Consider the following 22,918-nt stretch of genomic DNA (forward strand, 5'->3'; position numbering starts at 1 on the left):
ACGTTGCTAAACCGAACTTCAGCAACGTTGAAAGCTGGGCTAGTTCGCATGGTTCCATAGGCTCCACAGCGCTCCTCCTGTGGTTTTCGTTTATCTGTGTTTTGTCTGTCGCGCTGTCATAAACCAACAAAACGAACTGCTGGGGTAGTTGGTACATGTTCAAAGCTAAAGAATAAGTACGAAAACAAGAATGGACAAGCACCTGTCCAGCGAGGAAACATATCCATCTGCAGTGGTGTCAGGAACGGTCCCCCCAAGTCATCTCCTTTGATTACAAGAGTCTCCGAGATTGTCCCAGTTTTGATTACACCATCCCGGGGATTAACCCAGTTTTACTGTATACTCCGGGACCGGCCCAGTTTAATTGGTGAGGGATCGAACACTAAACGACCACGCCAAACAACGGGGAGGTGAGCAAAGAAAACATCGCTTGAAAAGCCGAAGCGCATGCATTTACGGGGGCATAAGAATGATGCCGGGAATGTGAGTGAAATTGGAACAGTAATTCATGCGCGAATCCTCTTCAGTCACGGTGCATCCGATAGCGCCTGGTAATGCCAAGAGCTCATTTCCTGCTGATTCAAATAAAGCAGTCTAGGCAGTCAGAAGAACACTGACACGTGACGAGCGGAAAGGGCCACTTCTCGCGGACCACTTTAGAAACCACTGCTACGCACAGAATTAAAGAAACTACTTAGTAATGGCGAGTTCTTGCAGCGTTATATCTTTTTTTTCCTTTTTGTTTTAAGGCTTCGACGTTTCGTAACGAAGGCACCTGAAGTAAATCGCTTTCGTTATTAAATCGGGGACACTTGCAGCTTGCATATGGTCGCTTTATCGCCCTTTCAAGAAGCTGCAATTGGTGTAGAGAGCGGAACAATGGCTCGTTTGCGGACGTAAGCGCAGAGAGCGGCGGTCATTTCCATCTGTCCTCATTGTGAATGCGCCCGGATCCTTTTTTTTTTCCTTCCTTTCATTCGCGCTTATTATTGCGCATAACGATGTGTACGAATGTGGCAGCCACTTATTGTATGTTGCCTTGTGTCAGCGCTTGGTATAAGGTGCATGTGCTGCCACATGCTACTTAGCAAAGCTCTCCGCAGGAACTCAAGAACTCTAGGAAACAGTGAGGCAGCGATGGTAAATACGTGGATGTTCTCAAAAAGATGCAGGAGGCTGTGGGTTGACAGGAGCAGCTTGACAGGAGCCCACAAGGGGGTTGGGTGCAATCGGCGATAGCAGCAAACGCGAGACACTCAGTTAGATGTTAAAATATATCAACCAGATCGCAAGAAAAAAAAAGGAAAAAAAAGGCTTAACGCGAAAGGCGTAGATTGACACCAATACTCACATACATCGAAAGCAGTAAACGTAACGCGGAAATTCGTTACTCAAATGTAAATTATTTTTTAAAGTAGAAAATCGTGAATTAGGAGGTCTCGTTGTGTAGTTCTCGAAATATCAATTCCAGTTCTCTTGTGTTCATTCAAAAGTGTGGACAGTGTATTTGACGATTTTTCTTTTGAGTATTTCGTTTTTAGCAGTTACCACCTTCTAAATTGCTTTATGTCCAGTGGCACTTGACATCTCGTTGTGTTGAAGCCCGGCAAGGTTGCTCAGGAATCTGTGATTCTCCCTTAATTGCTTTTGAAAGCCATAGTTATTTTGTATTTGTACTAGTATAAGCGAAATATTGGTATCTGCCTGTGGGAATAGGTCGGATGTATGACAGTCGTTCGAAACAATAAGCAGTGTTCTATACACTTTTTTTAATGATAAATATTTTTGCATTTTTGTGAACCCTACACTAGGAAACCGTAATGAAGGTTTCAGTAAAATATAGAATTCCAAATAATAGTTTTTACTCAGAATATGAGTAATGGGTTACATCGACGTGTCTACCAACCAATTTGGTCATTCCAAGTGATAATTTGCGAAAAGGTTACCAACTCTATAGCTGTTTCTCCATATAATGGGTTGAGAACGCCATGTGCTATTTGTTGGTCTGTTTACTATGTCTTTCGTTTTGTTTACGTTTATTTCTAAATATGTTACGTCAGAACATTTATGCATTTGAAAGAGAAGCAAGCTACTCTGTTTTTGAAGTTCGTTGGAGCCTTTATAAAATAGAAACATTGACACAGCGTCAGCGTATAGAACATATTTCGCTTCTGTGTTGATGTTTACTAAATAACTAATATATACATTAAATAGAATAGCGGTCCGCGAATACTACCCAGTGGTACGCCTTTCGCAATAAGGTTCAAGTTAGACCGGTATCCTTCAATTGGTACTAGTACAAACTGTTTTCTGTTGTTTAAGGAAGACGTGATCAACCTTAACGAGTGCCCTCTGATACCTGTAACTTTCAAGTTTCTTAAGTAGCATATTATGGTCAATTTTATCAAAAGCGTTGGTAAAATCCGCGTAAATACCGAGCACTAATTGTTTTTCTTCAAACTGTGACAAAATAAAATATTTTTGTCCCAGGAGGGTAAGTTCCGTAGACCTAAACTTTCTAAAGCCGTATTGCGCCGTCGAAGTCATATTATGTTTTTTATAGAAAGATAGTTATTTTGGCAGTGCATAGGTGTTTCGAGTCCACTGGAAAATATAGGCAAGACCGAAATTGGTCTATAGTTTCTTATATCGTTCTTATCCCCCTTTTTAAAGATAACGATCACTTTAGCAATCTGCATTCTTCTCGGAAAGACGCCAGACGATAAGCAAAGATTAAAAATGTGAGTAAGGTACGGAGACAAAATATCTTTCAGATATTTAATTGGTCGTATTAGCATGCCGTCAACATCGCACGGAGAGCTATTCTTAAGGGAACTAAAACAAGTGCGAACTACTTCCTCAACAACAGGCCGTAAAAACGATGAAGGATTCCTTTCAGGCATACATTCCTAAAAAATATCAATTGGAAAGTTAACCGAGAAGGCGTTCCGTTGGCTGCCCTAAACAAGGGTAGCGGGATGAGGGAACCGAAATATGAGAGAGAAATAACACATGTTGTTTAACATATGCGTGCGCAGGGAATGTATAACGTGGATCAGAGTCAATGAATAAACATTCTGATTTGTCAAGGATGGCTCTTTGTCCTAATGATCGAAAAAGCAAACAGTAGAATGTTTTAGTCCGTCTATTAGAAGTGAAACGAGATTTGGGAAAGATATTGATAATTAGGCAATAATGTACAACCAAGATTGATAATCATCCAAAACATACTTTAGCAAAATGTGTCTACTTTTACACCGGAATAAACCTTTTCATCTCTCCCTCTCTGCCGTGAGAGTATCGGCTACAAAAAGAAACGAAGTTCTTGTTTGGAAGGAGTTAAAAACTTCCGTCATGAGCCACGACACGCTCATTGTCTGCACAAATGCGCAATGCATAAAGCGATGTTTGGAGGATCCTTAACCAGCGGCAAGTTACGGCAAGAAAACCTCAGTAATTGAGGTGTCCCAACACGCGCCCCAGTATTTACATCCTTGTATACGCGGCGACCTTAATGCGGCATCGTTCGCCGAAGCACGAAGCCGAGGTAACCCTATACTCCGGAGCGCCGTCCTCAAAATCGGAAGTTACGCACCATTAAATAAACTCGCCTCGCGCCGCATCCCGGTCCTCGACGCGGCGTTCATTAAACGCCGGTGTGGGGGGAGAGAGAAGACGAAAAGACGCGGTCAAGGCTAGCTCCTCCTCTCGTGCCTCTCGCTCGCTGTCCCCTAGGGTGAAGCAACCCTTTCCCTGTCCAGCCGTATAAGCGGCTCCTCCGATGACAAAACACACAACCGCCGAATCGCCCGTAAGGTCTCCTCGCCTTCTTGCCTCTCCCGCCGTCCTCGCGCACTCGCCGAGATTCCACAGCGACTCCTAGCCGTAACAAGCGCCGGTCGGCGAAACGAGCAGCGATCCTCGGTCGTACCTCCGTCGACCAGCCGCTGCACGACTGTTCAGCGCCACACGCTGAGCTGAACCCGCTGAGCTGCGAGATCTCTCTCCGCCAAGCGGCCGGTGAGCGACCTTGCCGCCTCTAAACCGGGAAACAAAAACTGGTTTCCTTCACCCTCGCCTGCCCTCTCTGGACACCTCTGATATATTATTTTTTTATTTATTTCGCCGTTCTCTGGGTGTACGCCGCCGTGCCGGCGGCACTCCCCCTGCTTCAGCTGATCCTCCTCGCCCGAGCGGTATCCTCAGCATCACCATCGCCGAGTTCCTCGGGCGGCGGCGTTTGCTCCAGAACTCAGTGGCGGCAGCCAACAGGTTACGCGTGGACGACCGCTGGCGAGCAGCGGGAGCAAGCGAGCGGTCAAGAAGAGGCGACGTGCCGGTCGCTGCGTTGTTCTTTCTCCGTGTCATTGGCTCTGTGAGCCAGGAACGTTTTGTGTGCCGGCGTGGAAAGTGACTTCAGTCATCGCCCGCGGCCTTTCTCACAATCTTTGGACCGCACCGGTGCTTGCGTTGTCGTCGTCGAAGAGAGTGAGATTCTCGGATCGGTGTGGTGACCGTGCGCTGCCGTGCAGTGTCGGCCTGCTCCGAAGATTCGGCGGGCTGATCGTTCGGTGGTTGTTGAACCGCTCCCGACCCCGTTGACCTCCCCGCAGGTTTAAGGGGCGTGTGCTTCTCTTCTCGGAGCGACCTGTGCGTTGACCAGAGGGGCTGCTTCGTACACCGAATCACTAATGCCAAACTGCAGGTGATCCTGTCACAAACGGTTTCGAAGATTCTTGTTTCGTCTTGGGTATGGAAAGGCGCCGCTGACCGGAAACTCCCTTCGTCTCAGTCATGCCGTGCTGACACGATGCTGCAACAGCGCGTAGATCCTGCTCGAGGAACAACAGTGTCAGTAGACCGCCAAGGCCAGTGGTGAAGACGAGTGACGCACGAATCGCTTGGCAGACGCCACCGCAGCTCGTTGGATTCCCACGGAATCTCACGGTCGCGGCACTCCTTTCAAAGGAGTAACCTCTCGGCGTGCACCGTCTTACAAATCGGTGAGTGCCTTTCTTTTCTTTCACCTTGTTGCCCTTTGGTCGTTTCTCGCCGCGTGTATGGATCGAGACGGGGATCCAATTTCTGTTTCGTGTCTCCATTGTGCGTCTTTGGAGGAAGGACTGCGTTTTGTGCCCTCCTTACATAAGAGGCGGCACGCCGGTTCGCGCACCCTTCGTGAGTCACGTTAGCCGTTTTTCTGGAGGAACGTCCAGCGCTTCCCTTTTTTTGGCGGCCCGGTTTTCGCTGCACGCCGTGCCGAGGCCTGAATTCGTGAGGAGCCGACGCGCATAACGTTGCGACCGAAAAAAAAATTATAAATTGAGAGTGAAGCACACACACACAAAAAAAAGGCCACGTCGTTTCCAAATCGATGTAGTACCCTTTTGTCCAGCTTACACCTCCTGGCCAGCAATGTGCGCCAGTGACCGTGAACCTGGCGCACGATTACACGATGATTCGTTACAGCGCGTGAGGAGTGTAAGTGCATCGGGTTTAAAACAAAATCGCATAAAAAAAGTTTCGGTTGGCCTGGCGGTTGTGAATCCGTGCCAATGCGAGTTCTGGGACAGCAGAATCGATTTCTGCCGCCTTCTACGGAGGCCCTATGCATCTGATAAGCTTTATGAAGGTCGTATCCCTGAGGTCATTACTGGACATCGATGTTGCAGATATCTCTAGGTCAAGCGAATAACGATATCATGTTCGTATGATGTGTGTAACAGCCTCCTCATTACGGATAACCAACCAGCGACCATCGCTGTCCTTAATAATCCGTTATTGTCAATTTTTGCGAATAGTCGCCTGGGAAAATGCACCCTCGGTTATATATACTGGTATTCCCGGTGGTCTCTGCTACACGTCTGTGATCTCCTGTCAAAAGAACACGACACGATGCTTTGGTAAAAAGCAGTGCCTTCTTTTTTTTAATACTCCTTGGATCGACAGGCATGCGTCTATGCGTTCTGGCGAACTTGATTTGCCCTACGGTTCCTATACCGACAGCTTGATATCAACACTCCCGGCGGTGGCTCACTCTCCCGTGGTAAATTATGCTGCGCGATCAGGAATGCGAATAATCTGTGCCACTCTCCGTGAATTAATGTACTCCAAAGCTGAGGCTTCAATATAGCGGCATGGAGAGTGGATGTTACGTGCTGCCAAGTGCCGTTAAGTCCTTCCCAAGTTCTATTTGCGCATGGCGTCTTTTCGCTGCCTTCATCGCAAAGAACGTGGCTTCCACTTACCTTGTAAAAGAACATTTCCCGTTAGAGTCGCCGCGATATTTCCTCCATCATTTACAGCGGCATCTCCGGAATGTTGGGCATGAGCCAGTGGTTTCCTCCAACGGCAGCTTTGTCTTCCCAGGCAACTCGGACGGCTAATTATTTAAGCTATGAAGCAGCCAAGGCACTTGGTGCATTCTTTCCCACCGAGCCCAGCTGACTGTAGCATAAATTGCGGCAGCGGTGGTGCAGTGCAGGAAAACGAACGATAAGAATCTGTAAATTAGTCCGCTGGCGTTGCGACTAGGCCTTATTTTATTTTGTATATAGGCGTTACTGTCACGCCGGAATGAAAGGCGAACGGGAAGAACGTGTCTCTTACACTTCTTTACTTGAAACTGTGACGTGGGATCGTGAACCAACCTGAACGCGTTGTAGCCCAAAAACTAAAAGTCTCCGAATGAAAAACATCGCTGACGGAAACTGTGGCGAATGCGGGAACAAAATATAAAAAATAAACAAGAAACTGGGCAGAAACCGTCGTAAGATGATTGTCAAACGATATGCGGTAGACCTGCAGAAGTATGTAGCTGGGGCCACTTATTTGTTAGCTTTATTGGTGAATGCTCCGAGGCGTGTGGGTGTTGTCACGTTGCTTTGCTTCAAGTAGCTTCCCGCATTACAAACCACATTAAAACCCTTGCGAGCTCACATATCTTTCACTGGCATCAGTATCGGTCCACAAAATCACCACCTTTGACTCCAGCTGTACTTGGCCAGACAGCTATCCACGTAATGTGGGGGAAAGAGCCTAAGAAAGTTTCACCTTAAAACAAAGAGAGAGAGAGAGAGAGAAATTTAGAGATTTGCAAAAGAAAAAAAAAAGAAATAGAAGAGTAACAAGGCACATTACATCGCATCAGCGAGACGCAGAAATTGACGTCAGTGCTGGGAAATACGGTGAAGAGAAACAACCAACGAATATCAGTCCAGGTGAATCAAATGCTGCGCAACGTGCGCGGTGCTTCCTATGGGTGGCATGCTACGCAAGTTTTGAAAGAAATACCATGTAGTTACATTTCATCGCATGTGCGCATTCGTGGCCACCGATAAATTTTAACCCGCTGTTGTTCACCTCTAGACTCCTCCAGTCTATAGTGCATGTGTTGGTGCAGGCAAGAAGACAAATAATTATTGGTTGAGCCCTTACTGGACTGGCCAATAAAATGAATAAGTACATAGTATGTCGCTTCAGGGATACTGCACATGTACCAACTCCAAACGAAGCTACAACCTCAGTGTATTGTCCCCTTTCTTTTTCTTTCTTTCTTTCTTTCTTTCTTTCTTTCTTTCTTTCTTTCTTCTTACGTCCTTTGCCTTTGCGTAGGGTAGCAAACCGGACGTGCGTCTGGTTGGTTTCTCTGCTTCTATTGTGTTTTTTTCTTTCGCCATTGGACGTGTCCTTAGGCCCGCAGTGCTCAAAAGAAACCCAACAGTGACATCACATTGCGCTGACATAGACATCACATTCTTCCACAAATGCAACTCGATTTTAAAGGCAAGCTGTTGTCAATAAGCGCACGCACTTTCAGTCAGTGCAGCCCTGCAATGAACGCTCGGTGTGCGCGTAGTATGCGATGATGATGATAAGTGGTTCTTGAGGGAAAGGGAAAGGTTGGCGCTATCTTCTGCAGCCCTTGAGGGAGCACGGCTCAGCGCCAAATTCCCGAGACGCCATTAGGTTGACCTCCTCTCTTCGCGGTAGTTAGCAGGCGTCAGCCGGAGGTTTCTGGTGCGCACTGTCAAGAGCTTTTGAAATACCGGATCCGTGTGAAGAATTCAAACTCTTCGCGGTGAGTTAAGTATTTTACTCTGCTAAGTTACCTAAATAGGCCGCTATTGTTTTATATTATCCTGTTTATTTTGCGTTCATATGTGAAATGATCACAACGACGGAGTCGCATCACATCTACTGGAAGAAAATAGAGTACCAAAAGCCTGCCGAGTGGCTGATCCAGACCATAACGGTGGTGCAGGGTTTCCAGATTCAACGATGAAGGGTGAAAAACAATAAAAGACGGATATGGTCATCATGTATGAAATGCGGCACCTAATAGCAGCCAAGTACTAACCTTTGCCACTTAAACTTACCCTGCACTGTTAATTTTATTGTATTCGTACCTCGTAGTGGAGGGCTTCGGATTAATATTGACCACCTGCAGTTCTTCTTTGTGCACGTTTCTGCATTTCACCTCAACCAGAATGTGGCCGTGACCTAGCGCCTGCAAGCAGAACTCTATAAGGGCTGAGCCACCGGGTCCCCATTCTTTGACATCTTTGCAACTGTCACGAGGTTGGTCATGAGTTTTGACATGAGGTTGGTCTCCGTTCTCTGACATGTTGCAACTGTCCAATTCCGCGTTTCACGAGTACTGGCAGGTCGTATTCTCCGCACGCTTTTTGTCGTATCGCTAACGCATAAAAATCCAGAAACCAGAGCGCACGCCATCGTTTTCTGGAGCGTGAAATCGGGCAACATCACGAACAACATGGCCCATGGTGCGTCCTCCTGCAACTCGACGCTTCCCTGTGTGCTGCGTTTCATGGGAGACGCTTGAGCTGACTGCTTGTACCTAAAGAGAAGCAAGCCCCGCCGGGGGGTCGTGTGCTTGTTTTGCTCTCGGCCTTTCATTTTGCTGCTCACTTCACACATCGGGCACGTGGCTTGTCCGTTTCACACTGCTCTAATGCGGGCTTGCTGCCGATTACGCCGTCGCTCTGCCTCTGCGAAGTGTGACGGCACTCCGGTCTTTTACTTCTCGTCTTTGAGAAAATAAGCGGTTTTCTTTGCTCCTGATTGCCTGTACAGACTGCGCGGAGGCCCGAAGCGGAGCAAGCCCGTGATAACGACTTGACAATGATCTTTGCCTCAGCTCATTGTGCGCACATTGAAAAAAAAAAAAGCAAATTTAAATAAACGTGCAGTTCGTATAGCAGCTGCATTTCAGTGTTTTCTCCTGAAACATTTTTGCATTTTTTTTTTTACCGTAACAAGTCAATATCTAAAACTCATGAGCTCCCAGATTTCAGCTCCTGATGAATGCAATGCACAACTCGTTGGACTTATTACGCCACACTCCGACTTCAACGCACGATTCTAGACTGGTGAAGGCTTCATTTAAGGGCATTAGCTTAGGCATCCCGCCTATATCGTTTGGTGGTCTGCTAAAGAAATCTGTTCAAATTGAGGCTTCGAGTTTGATTTTAAGTTGAGAGTGTGGTGGAGCTCCTGTGATATAAAGGGCATTGCAAATTTAAGCTGTGCGCTCAATGCAATGGAGCAGCAACGTCAACAAAGTAATTAAAAAATATATTTTGCGTGATGTCGGTATAGACATGCACTTTATAAGCTAAGTACATGGACGCATGTAAGAATTGTAGACATCGCTCTCTCTGCTGTGTTCGGAAGCTGGCATAAGTATGAAAATACGTTTTACGCGCGTTGATGACGCTCATGTGGTGGTACCACCTCCACCACGCTCATCACTTTCTCATTGCGATGGAATGCTCATCACTCAACTTTTTACAGTGCAGTTGGCTTCTATGACTGTTTCATGTGTGAATTCGTGGTTCGTGGGTTATGGCACGTGTTTCTCACGTCTGCATCCAAATTTCGCATCACAGATGTTGTTTTTCCTCGCTGCCTAATGAAGCAACTGGCTCGCAGCGATGATTTACCTTTTACATAACAGCCCCCGACAGCTGCTTTTCTTCGTGTCTAGCGGGTCTTCATCGTCACCGCATTTCACAATACTTGCATGTTCGATGACAACTTAATTGACGCCTCGTGCTTCCCGTTCGTCTTCCGGACTTCCACTTCCCCTGAAAAGCGCCAGGTGCTTCGGATAGAGGGCGGTCTCGTTCGAGAGGGACAGAAACGAGGAAAGGCGGGGAGGTCAACCACAATTGCGTCCGTGCTGCTACTGTGCACTGTGGGAGAGGTCATGAAGACGGCAGAGAAGAAAGAACGACAGACAATGCACGCAGGCATATATACTTGAGTATTCACCGTGCATTTGAGGAAGCTGCACTGCTCCGTCGTTTTCAGAAACTGCATGCGCTGTCGTCGCCTTGCGCATATAGATGACTCCCAAGGCTCGCCGGCGGGGCCATCCCACAGCCTACTCGCTGCAAATTACCGTCTGCTTTCTTTCTTCTTTCGTTTTTACTTAGATTCCCAAGTTGACCAATGATCCACATAACTTATTTGTACTCGCTCTATTACCCAATGACAACTGAAGAACTGATTTCAACGACCTCTCTCTCTCAAATAAAAACCACGTATCTACATAAAACCCCGCGGTTTTAAGCGGAAGGCTCCCACGACTTCTTCTACGCGCATGAGATAAGCAGATCCACGATTTAGCGCAGTGTATGTAAACCCGAATGCGAGACAAAACAAAATAATAACGTAGGTTTTCCATCGCAGCACAAAACAAGGGACTGACCGACCTCATTCCCGCGGCGGCATTGCTTCAAGCTTTCCCCGTTTTCACGCCTCGCCACGACCGGTATATCGTTGCGCGCGCTTCCCCTCCCGGCCCCTCGCGGCGCTCGCGCAGTAATTACGCTCGAGGCGTCTAATGGTCCTCAGCGCGCGTTACGTCATCGATTATGCCACAACTATCACGTCGCGGCTGCGAATCACGCTGCACGCACCCCCCGCCACCTACTCAGCGCGACCCCTGCGGTCGGCATCGAAATGAAGTTTGGAAACATCTCCGCCGCCCCTGGCGTCGACCTGACACGAATCGAGCGTTTGAAAGGTTCTCCTGGAGCTACGGCTGGGTGGGCAGCAGTCGCCATTCATTCGGTATACAACGCACGCACGCTTACACTTCGATTCGGAGAACGTTTCGTTTTGGTGGCTGCGTACCTATGCCCGAGTCTTTTATTTGTGAAACAAAGGAAACGACAGCGGCACAGTGCTTTAGTACTTATACGTTTTTGGCCCTTTTGCCAGCAGTAAGGAAGCGGGGAAGGGTTCAGGTTGACAAATCGTAGCTTTCGTCACTGCGACCGGCGTGACTTTATAAGCAGCGAGGGAACGCGCCTCCTCCGTATAGAGCGTGCGGGGTGGCCAGTCTTTGTGCGCCGTTTGGGAAAGCGAAAAGTCTCATCCAAAAGAAAGAAAAGCAAAGTAAATAAATGCATATACGCAATCACGGGCGTTCCATGCCGATGGACAAACAGCGATTTAGGCGGCGATTGTCTGGCTTGGAATGCCGGCTCCGCCTCGCTACTTTCTCCGCGCGGACGCTTTTCGTTTCTACGCAAACTGCGCTTTCTTCTTGATTTCTCTCTCTATCTTTCGCTTTCTCTCCTTGTCTCTCACTCTATTTCATCCAGCGTATGTGTCCATTATCAGTGGTGACACTTTCCTCTGATTTAGGACGCGAAGGGCACCGGCACGATGGTGCAATTCTATCGCGGAAGATTTTTAATGGTGACCTGGACGGTCGTTATCTGTCCGGTATGGAGGAATTTCGTCGGTTATTGTGGCCTCCACACAAGAGAGCAGCTGTAGCGGCCCTGTTTGTCGTATCGTATAACCGAAGAAAGTACGCATCTTCTTCATATTACACACACTAAGTCGGTTATTGTCGTCCCGTCTGTTCCACTATAGGCTTGATTCGTAAGTTTTTTGGCGCGCTCAACCCGCTATACGATTACAAAACGAAGCAGTCACAGTAGCCCACTGCGTCTTTTAACCGAAACTCCTACGCACTTTGTTTGTCTTGCCCAGAATGGGCCAGTTATTGCCGGTCTCTTGGATGATTCAGGAGGAGGGACCTCCACGGGAGTCGGCCGGCGCTTCTTATAACCGGAGCGCGCACGCACACAACAGTGACCTGAATCAAGGCGGCCAGAATGCGCCCTGAAACAAGGAAAATGGCACGGGTGCGCCAGGACTTATTGCGCATTCTGTGCGTGTGTACGGCACGTGCCTCAGTGTTACTCACGAAGAAAAAGTGAACAGTATAGGTTGATGGGGGGGGGCTCTGATATATGGCATGTTTTTGGTTATACTTTCAAGCAAGTGATGAGCATGAAGCAGAATTGGTGGATGTGAGGTAGGGGTATATACATTATACATAGCAACTATACAATACCTGCGTGCGCCCGCCCCGTGGTGTATTCGGAACCAAGACAAGACGTGGGAAAATGAGTTTTGCCTCTGCTCAGCAGGGCAGCGGCAGGCAAAGGCCGCGCGCGCGAACACAGTTGCATAATGGGGGGAACAGCGCGTGGCAATTGAGGTTAAGCTACTACGTGAAAGGACACAGCGTGAGAAATGACACTGCAAGGCGGGAACCGAAAGAGCTAAAAAGGAAACGTGAGAGGGCAGCCCGGCAATCTTGCGTTACCCAAACTGCAGTTCGCGGACTCCACTGAGGGGTGTCTCAGCACATTCGACGAGGTATCTTGAAGCAGTTGCACCGCGAACCACGTATCCCGATCTTTTAACAGCAGAAAAGGCTGGTTATCTCTGAATGTTCAAACTTAGCCCTCGTTTAGAAGTGTTGCGCTCAAAGAAACAAGCTCGATGTCATCATGAGGAAGAGCTATATTGGCATTTTGGGGGATATTGGCGTGTGATGGTTTATAAGTTAAAGGTCACTTCGTCTACTATCCGAGTGTTAGCTATCAATGAGAAATAAACCAGAAGTTGTAACTACAACGAAAATTTTCACACCAGTCGTGCGTGATCAAGTGGCTTAGTCGTGGGAAGACGTCACTCTTTTAAACGAGTATAAAGTTTGAGAGAGACAAAGAAAGAAACGGGATGTGAGCCAGATAATTAATATGGGTTTCTATGCATGGGGGATATGGGGAATGTTGGGAAAAGGATAAATAAACGCGGAAAGAAGGGTATTCACTCCGGCGTGGGGTCATAATCTTTAGCATAAGCCTGTCGTCTAAAGCTATTGAGCATCGCTTTTAGACGCAGCTCTGTAGACACCTGTCTAGGTCTGGAGCCTATAGAGATCTACGCTTAGAAGGCGGACGACTCTGCACGATAAATCGAGAACAGAGGACAGTGCCCCTCTATGTTGTCAAAATAGAAGCCAACTGCAGAAGAGAGATGTTCGATAGTGTCATCACGAACACCTACTTCACAAGCAGGGTTAAATCTGCCATGTTAATGCGAAACACATTGGCGTTTGTGAATGCAGCGCCGAATCACAGATGGTACAAAAGCGTTGATTCCAGTCGTAGCCGTCGAGGAGAAAGTCTGAGCTGCAGGTAGGAGCCCAGTAAATGTACACGTGAATCCGTGAAGTCATTTTAGCATCAATATGCTAAGTTCACTAGCCAACTTGAAGCGCCAGTTTTTGAGAATGAGATGGAGATGCATCGCGTACCGTGATGAGCAGAACGCATGATTTCGCATGGTCACTAACCATGTTGCCTCAGTGAGCCCCTCCATGCATGCTAGGGTTTCCGAGTGATTCGTTTAAAGAAGTGTGCTCAAGGCTTACACAGAGTATGAATTGCACCATGGATGAGTGTATACGCCAGGAGGGTGTTTAGGATGGTGCGGCCTACACTCCCCTCTGTACGTACTCACACGATGGAGTTGAAAGCGTGGAACAAGTCGCTTGGCAGTGCTCGTGCTGTACAGCTGAAATGAAGACGCTGCATGAAAGATGATAATGCAGATGTTCTTTTTTTTTCTTTTTCGCGCAAACCTTCAAGTGGTTTAGTGATGACAGAAAAATTCCTACGCCTTCTGATGTCCTTGCTACGCGACGTTAGATTGCTTGACACCTGACGAACTGATAGTGTGTCTGTCTTTCGCCACTTGGCAGAGCAACTGTCGGCCATGCCTGCCCGTCTAAACCTCCTCGAACCTTGCTGAAGCAGCAGCACCACCACTAGACTAAAACGTACAAGCCAGTAGTCACCTCTGCGGAAGCATGTCAGAGGACAATGACGCACTCTAGTGGACTACCGTTCGCACCGAGATGTGATTAGGCATGCTAGCGCACATTAACCCCAGCTGTCGCGGCTCCAGCGACCCCTGCGCACCATCCCGCCCCCTTCGTCTCTGTGCCTAGAAAGCACCGCGCCGTTTGAGAGAGCCGGCTCGCGAGGTCGTCTTGTGAAACGCGATAGAGAAGTGACACGCGACGGCGACGCAGTCCTTGCGCAACCATGTACACGCTTCGCCAAAACGCCGCGCTCGCATGCGCGTTCTCTTTCTGGGTGGCTGGCTTGCCGCGTATTATAAACGCCAAGAGTTTGCGTAGATGACGTGATGAGCGAGCTGCTCGTGCGTTCAATGCGAGAGAAGTGATGGATTGTGTGCGATGACAAATTAGGGTCATTCATTTCTCCCACCGTCGTTCCTATGTCTGTTTCCTTTCTTCTTTTTTGCCCGCGTCTAGCGTCTATGTAAACTGTGTAGCATCAAGCACTTATTTTCCGGTGAAGGAAAAAAAAAGCGTGAAGGGCGATTGATGTACTATAGAGTTTGTAAGCAGCAGTGTCCTAAATTACCCGTGAAGACGCGATGTATTACTGCATTGTATACACGCCGTGCGAGTAGTGTCTGCGTGACGGGGTCATTGCCTGCGTTTTCGAGGTCTTTTCTGGTCTCCTGTGCAATGATGGGAAATATGGTTTAGTTTCGTTGTAGTACATATCACACGCGTGTAACGTGCTCTTCTGTGATGCATTCATATGACAGTGAGAGAAAAAGAAGAGAAGAATTAATGATACCTGCACTGTAAACTTTGTATGTCACAGTGTCTTAGATTGCGAGTGAAAATTCAAATGTCCATATTGAAGTTCTCTGCCCAGACAGAGTGGGTCCACCGCAGTCCTTGTCTGTGCAGTCGACATGTGTCTCATTCCTTGCGTAGTGATGGCAGTTGCGGCAGTTTAGTACACCTTTCAAGTCTGTCACCTTCAGTGTGTACTCACAGAGTCACACTGTAAGCTTAGTCATGTGTCTCAATGGCCTACCAGGCTTCCAATATGTGGGGCTTCCTGTACGCGTCATCGTGTTACCACAGTTCCTCTTAAATCTGTGTGCCGTATATATAAGCAGAACTGGTTTTGTTAGAGCGAACAGCTTTACTGCAAGTGACTCGTTCAATCTGGAAATAAGTAACAGATTTATTCATTCGTCGCACGTCTTCGGTTTCTCCGAAGGCGCACGGCATCAGTGAGCAGATGCGCGCAAAATGGATGAAGCAGCATGTGCAGCATCGGTCGCGCCTGCAAGAAGATGAAGTGGATCCGTTGTAACTCCCGTATCCTCTTGGCTAGTAGGCGCAGCGAGGAATCGCAAGCTATCCGAGCGTGTATTGCGCCAGGGCCTGTCAGCATCAGCCCGTCACGGGCCTCGGCGCGTTCGACCAAGCGGTGAGCGTATGAGCGTCGGACCGCCCATTGCAGACTCAGGGCGCACCAGGTCAGGCACGGTCACAGCAAGCCTGTAATCAGACCACGTGCCGTTACGTCCCTAGGCAGGCCATCCGTCACCTCGGCATGCTGGCGCCTGCAAGCTCGTACTACTGCGGGCTCGACTACGTCAGATGACTACGTCAGTTCGCGCGCTGCTTGGCACACGTTACCACTCATACCTTTTGTGTGGAATTACGACACATTTTTGTATCAGCGTGCTTACCCCGCTCGACGTTACTTCTTCGTTCGTTCCCTTCAATATTCCCTGGGAAAATAACGGGGAAAAGCATGCCTCTAGAAGGAGTTCGCGGGGTCATCCTGAGAAAGTAAAATGATGTCTCAAACGAATTGCGCTGTAGATGTAGAGCATTATAGTTTGTTGCACGCACCGACAAATTGCGCTATCTGGTCACGAACTTTCCATCTAACCTTTTCTTTTTCTTCTACTACTACTTCTTCTTCTAACGATATCAGATCATCAAAAGATCTCATGGGGGCCATCTCTTGTGCAAGCTCAGCTGGAGCAATCGCTGGTTTACGTGGCCAGGCTATAAAGCAGCTTATAAAGCAGCTGCAGCTGCAGTGACGACTACCACCACCACTACCGTCATAGACAGTCGATAAACTACAGAAACTCCTCGCGCTATAGAAATGCTTAATCTACTTGCTACTAATATTGCAATGCCAGAAAAGATGTTTCTTCATTGCCAACATATATGCCACCTCGTGATGTGCAGCCTTATATCCAGAAACCTGATGGCACCGCACTTAGGCACCTGATGGCTAACCTCAAAATAGTTCAAAAGACTTCAAGAGGTTTCAAAAGGCTTCAGAACGTCTTCAAACATTCGTAGTATCTGTGCGACGTCCTGTACAAAGTACTGCTGACCTGGTACAGACAAAAAAAATAGTTCGTCAACTTAAATGAAAATACTGACGCCTCTGGGGCCACGCAGCCGAGCATTTCACGCCTTTGTCCTCAGCAAACGAGTTGGTTCGCCTGCTGGAAGAGGGACCTAATCGACAGTATGCTCGAAGCACTGTGGATGAAGAGTCAATGTTGGGATGTCAACTTAACATTCCGCATATTAACACCAAGCGCTTTACACGTAATGCAGATGCAAAATCTTTGGTGGTAGAACACCTCGACAGAATATCCGACAGACAGCTTCAATTGTACACAGACGGCTCTGTTGACAAAGAGGATGGAGCTAGTGCAGTGGCGTACGTGATACCGACTCTCCAAGTCTCATGGGCTGCCAGACTTGACTGCGTCGCGTCTTCTACGGCATGCGAAAGTGTCGCTATTGCAGCAGCATTGCGGCAACTGAACAGGCTGAGGCCGATATATCAGCCACAGCCTGTTGTTTTCTCTTCAGACAGCAAGGCTGCGCTGCAATTACGACTGCGTGGGTTTCCTCTTAAGAAGTGTATTCTTAAGAAGCGGGCATTACATGCTGTTAAATAATTACAGGAAGTTGGATGATATCATCGAGTTCTAGTGGATACCTTTCCATATCGGCTTAGCAGGCAATGAGGCCGCTGACCGTCTGGCGCGCAAAGCGCTACAGTTCAAGCCAACGAACAAGGCTCCATATAATGCATAAAGAGGCATGAAAAAGGCCATCTTAAGCCACTTCCGTTTGTTGGTGTCTCCACCGCATCAACTTCGTGTGATTAAGGGATTTACCAGAACTGATGCTGCTCTCCCATATCGTATCCGTACAGGGTCAGCGCAAACTCCAGCTTGGCGGTGCAAGACAGGACTTGGCCCATCATCATCGTGTGTGAATTTTGAAGCTCTTGGTGAAATTGATCATTAAATACTAAATTGCCCTGAATTAAGCAGAATGTAAGATATTATTAGGTGAACTCGAGCTCAAGAAGGCACCGCACTCAAATGCTACTGATATTTTGTTCCCGCAGAGATATTGGATATTTATGAGGGAAGTGCTTCAGCTCCTCCTAAAGTTCATTCGTGATAAGGGTTGGGAAGTGAAAGGTGAGCAGTGTGGGCCGTCGTGGATTGGAAATCGCGCAACGTATTGAGCTCTGTGTAAACCTGTTTTTGATACCTTGTGTGGCTAGCTGAACCGCGAAGTGTTTGTGACCGTATCCCATTTGATAGGTGGCGTTCAGGCGGAGCAATTGCCATCAACTTTTGGAAGCTAGGGGCGCCTGCAGCAAGCAACACCCCTCCTCCTTTTCCTCTGGTAGCAATGAATCAGAATTCTTTGGCGTTCTTCCGTTTACTGGGTGCGACTTGTTCTTACTTTTCTTGTTTTCAATCACACACGAACCGCCATAGATGCAAACACGCAATGCTCGAATTCTGCGTCTTCCTGAACTTCGCCGCCACTGCTCCACTTTCCTTTAGACTGTTGTGTTCCAGCTTGCCCCCTGTACTTTGCAGTGCCTGGTGCTGATCATGTGTCACGAGGCAAGAAGCGCAGAATTTTCGTAGGCGCGTGCGTGCGTGCAAAAGGCGCTCGCGAACCGGTGCCACTTATTTCCGCCTGGCCAGCGCCGGCACCTGCGATCTGGGAAACGCTGCGGCGGGGAGCTTTGAGGAGGCGACTGGGCTATTGTGCGAGCGCAGCGGGCATAACGTCCAGGCAAAACGACGCTACGCTATGCAGAGTAAAGTTCAGTGCAGCGCTGCCGAAATAACTACATGCTCTTGGTAGTGGGCTACATGCGCATGCCTGTGAGCGCCGCAGTATAATCGGATTTGTCGGACGTACTGGTGTGTTACAATTCGACCAACCGATGCTCCAGACCGGCAAAGCTCAAGACATTAACAACTGCATCAGCGTTCAGATCTAACTTGTTTGGCGTACATTTGGAAACAGGGCAAGGTATATCATTCGTTTTATCACACAATGTACTGTCCCGCTCTTGAAGAGAGCGCAGTGCTTGTCGACCATTTTCTTTGCCGTGTATGTCCCGCACCTTGAGCTGTGATCAAGCGAATGTTCGAGAAGCACGACGTGTTAGCAGCTTAGTCCTAAAGCTGCGCGAACAACTCGGAAGGGCGTCGTGCGACGCTGCAAAGTGATGGCGGAGTGGAGTTTTGTGTTCTATTTCAGTATAGTGGATACTATAGGGCTGGTGCTTCGGCTGCACTGCATGCAAGTGTCCGCGGCTACTCTGGGGCACTCCGGAGATCACGTCGGAAGCTGCTCTGGTTCGGTCAAGGCAAAAACCGTGGTTTTAGTGACCTGAATTTCTTCAAGAACTGGAAAAAGAAAGAAATGACTCTAGTACACATGTTCGGTACCGAACCCGGAAACAGCGCACCGTGTCTGAGAGATGTAAGAGGCGCGCGTTGTGAACCTCTACTTTGTATCATCGTGCATTCGAGCTGGGGATTTTGAAGACTCCACAAAATTTTCGAAGATGGGTCTTTGTATTCATCCACACAGGAATAATGCGAAGTGGTGTGACTTGGAGGATGGCCCATGATTCGGAGACAAGTATGATAAGGAATCAGGCATCTCTAGAACTTTCTCTAAAACTTGTTGTTCCGTCTCTTTCATGTTGTCGGAAAAAAAGAAGAAATTGTAGGCAGAAAAGGTGCGGATAACAAAGCATTCCGTTCATGTCATCGAACATCATTAGTATGTATAGGTATTGCACCGCGGTATGTATGTTAGAGGCTGGGCGCGAAGCACATTCTTATCACACCTATAGAGAGAGATAGCGCGAGAGAAGGATAAAAAAAGATGAAAGGCAAAAGGTTTAACCAGAGTACCTGTCCTGTTGGCAACTCACCACTGGGCAACTGATTGCGAAGTCCTACAGTTCCTCATTGAGTCCAGATACTAATAAAGAAAAGACAATTGCTTTCAAAGCAACCCAGGCTGATGTCGGCTGGGGCTAGGGTCATACCAAGACTGTTTTCTAAGAGGACGGCTGTCGAGCGTAGGGCAGGGTCCTTTTCGTTGTGCTCTGAAACAAGGAAAATCGCAAATAAGGTGCGCAATCGTTTCTTTGCACTAACAAAGTACAGATTCGAGACGTGGCCAATCTGATGAGGAAGAAATAGGCATTTGTGAATGCTGCTCGACGCCACAGGTGTCATCACACGTAGAGTGTGTTCAAGTAACCGACTATACACCAACAAGTTGTGCCGGCCATCATGGCGCCGAGTCTATGACGTTCTACTGCCAAGCAAGAGTGTGCGAGTTCGACTTCCCCATATTAACGCAAATCGAGGTCCTACGTGAATATGGAGATGGACGTGACGCTTCTTTTTAATATTGTCGCGTCAAAGTACGTAGTAGGGCGTGACAAGTAAAACCGACAAGTTACGAAGACACCACAAAAAATCGAGATAGAAAGATCTCGTCGTCACAGGTATCCCGCGCACAAAAACATATTCCAGTAACTGGCGTCTACTGCCTACAGTGACGTGCCTTTGTAGAAGGCGATATGTTTCCAGCATAATATTTTATTCTGTGACTTGTATGGACTTCCTTGCTGTCCATGCATACTTTGGTATTGAGTGCTTGACAATCTGTTGCTGTTTTTCCTTCGAGCCTCTTCCTCCTTGAGGATAGAATAAAATCTTTTCGCTGTTGTTGCTTATTTCTAAAACTATACTGAAGAATATTTGTTGGAAGGCAGCACTCGTATCTTTGTTTTCAATTGTTGCGCGAAGTTCACGTGATGATCAGAGCTGGCAACATAAAGTTCCTTCACCGCTGTAATGGAATGCGGGAGAGTTTGCGTTTGGCTGGACAAGTTTCTTCTTCAGCACACAACACAAAATATACTACGCATCAAACTGCACACACGCAAGAGTTCTCCCACAAAGGGGCGGTACCCGACCCATATGCCACAGACATATAGTCTTCTCGTACGGCTGTGGGTCATCTGTTGGAAACACCTTCGACATATTTTCTTAACCGCGCGCCCCTGTGCGGCCTGTGACCTACAAGCCAAAGTCAAGGTCAGGCGCATGCCACGATCCGGCTGCGTACACCGTATTTTTATTCAGGAAGCGGAGCTTTAGTATGCAAACCGATGCCACACCACTACGAGGTGTTTCTATAGGCATGCGCCTCTTTTCTGTGAATCACTCGTATCACGCTTTCGTCGTTGATGGTTCTTTCATCATCGACGTAGTTCAAAAAAGTAGGGGCCGAATTCGCGAAGCTTCTCGCTCGTAAGTGCCGTTCGCCATTGGCCGTCTGCCTTCACTAATATATCCGTCGTCACGATCGGCTGGTATCTGCTCTTACGGACTATTCTAGCGTAAGTGCTTTTGCATGAGTATGGGCCAAGGTTCGGAAGAGGAGAGTGTGGATAGTGGGCTAGGGGAGGGGGGGATTTGGTTTTGTGGTAATTCAGCAATGAGCCCACGAAGGAGCAGTGCTGTATGTTTTGTGTGTTAGTGCTTTCTTTCAGCAGGAAACGCTGAGAAGTGATGTAAAAATTTAAAAAACTCTAACCTCACACACTCGCCGATCGAACGGTTTTAGAGATCGCGCATTGCAGGGTAAAAAAAAAAAAACAGGGAGAAAACTTACGAGGAAACGAAAAACACTGCGCGAGCTGAGCCTGTTACTTACACCGGTCGAATTAATATTTACTTTTTGACTACGTACACTTTCAACAAATAATGCGTGGGTGATCAAGCGGAAAGGCTTGTCGTAAAACCAGGATTGTAACTTGGGTTGTCTGGGTCAGACAAGCCAATTTGCTGCGACAGAACATGCCGTACCTAACGCATATATATATACACATACGTGAATGTGCTGTCGGGCGATAAGCAGCTCAGGATTTATTGGTTTCGCTTATGTACTGAAGTTTGCAAGGTTAAAGCACTCCCTGCAAGCGCCTCCTCAATCAAGCAGGCCTGTAGCCGCGACAGATGATGCACGTGGCCTTGTAGGACGCAGATGTCCGGGATCGTCGGAGATACCTGCATAGCTTTCAGTGCGTGATTGATGGGCGCCGTATTCTGGCTTGCTATATCAATCGAGACTGGTTTTGCATTGCATTTATATTGCACTACTAGGGACATTCTCTCGCACATTTCGTCCTCCGCGAGTCGTTGATCCAGCGATCTATGCTAGCCTTGGCAACTAGTGTAGGTGGCCATACGGATATGGATGTTCAATGCTGCGGCATTCTGTTCGTTAACGATTCTGACATGAAGGGCCGTACGCCGACATTGACAGTTTTATATATCGCAGATGGCATTCGTTCTGCCAGTTACTTGACACGCGAGTATTTGACCCTGCTTGTGATACGCTTTTGACGTTAGCCTTGACGCAGGAAAATCCTTCTGTGGTGTAGATGTGCTGTTTTGATCACATCAGTATGTATAAGCAGAGTGAGACATTGCATTCAGTCAAAAGAAGTTGTGGTTGTTTGAGATGCATTTTGCTGCGATTGCAAAAAAAAAAAAAACTATTCTTACACGGCATCGGCACTGACAGCAGATTGGCAGTGCACGCGATTAGCATCTGAAAATAGGCTTGCGACTTATTTTCTCTCTGGAGCCCAACAGTTCACGGGCGCGGATACAGTGATAGTGCCTTCAAAGGCATGTTTTTTTTGTATTATTGCCATAGTGTTCTGCCGTACATGGAGAGTACATGTTAAGCTTCAGAGCTTCATCAGTGTCATCACTCAGCGCCGAGCACCTAAGGTACTTGTAGTGACATCTAAATAACAAAACAAAGGTTAAGCTGAATGGTTCTTCTTCTTCTTTCTGGGGTTTTACGTGCCAAAACCAGTTCTGATTATGAGGCACGCCGTAGTGGAGGCTCCGGATTAATTTTGACCACCTGGGGTTCTTTAACGTGCACTACAACGCAAGCACACGGGCGTTTTTGCATTCCGCCTCCATCGAAATGCGGCCGCCGCGGCCGGGATTCGATCCCGCGACCTCGTGCTGAGCAGCGCAACGCCTTAGCTGACTGATCCACCCCGGCGGGTAGCTGAATGGTTATTTAAGTTTTACACAGCACACTATAGACTTACCTCTGCATACAAACTATTTTTAATGCCCGAATCTGTGCGATGAAAAAAAGAAAGCTTGCAATGATTGTTCTTGCGTTGCACTCAGTCAGAGAGATGCGCGAAATATGAATAGAGAGCACGCAGGATGAGCAAATTGAACAAATTAAAACAATTACAGCAATGTTTAGTATGTTCTTTAGGGCATATTACATATATTTACTGGGCCCCATAACATGATA

The 22,918-nt window shown here is 47.7% G+C and overlaps 1 protein-coding gene across 1 annotated transcript in view; it reads left to right on the plus strand.

Annotated features, from left to right (window-relative positions):
- The first annotated feature begins 3,879 nt into the window (after positions 1 to 3,879).
- LOC119455654 (protein artichoke) overlaps positions 3,880 to 22,918 on the plus strand; it is a 71,313-nt gene continuing 52,274 nt past the window's right edge. The window contains exon 1 of the mRNA XM_037717070.2: positions 3,880 to 5,003. The gene's annotated coding sequence lies outside the window, so the exon portion shown is untranslated. The remainder of the gene's footprint in view (positions 5,004 to 22,918) is intronic.

This window comes from Dermacentor silvarum, chromosome 6 (genome assembly GCF_013339745.2).
Source record: "Dermacentor silvarum isolate Dsil-2018 chromosome 6, BIME_Dsil_1.4, whole genome shotgun sequence".
In the NCBI taxonomy this organism is placed as follows: domain Eukaryota; kingdom Metazoa; phylum Arthropoda; class Arachnida; order Ixodida; family Ixodidae; genus Dermacentor; species Dermacentor silvarum.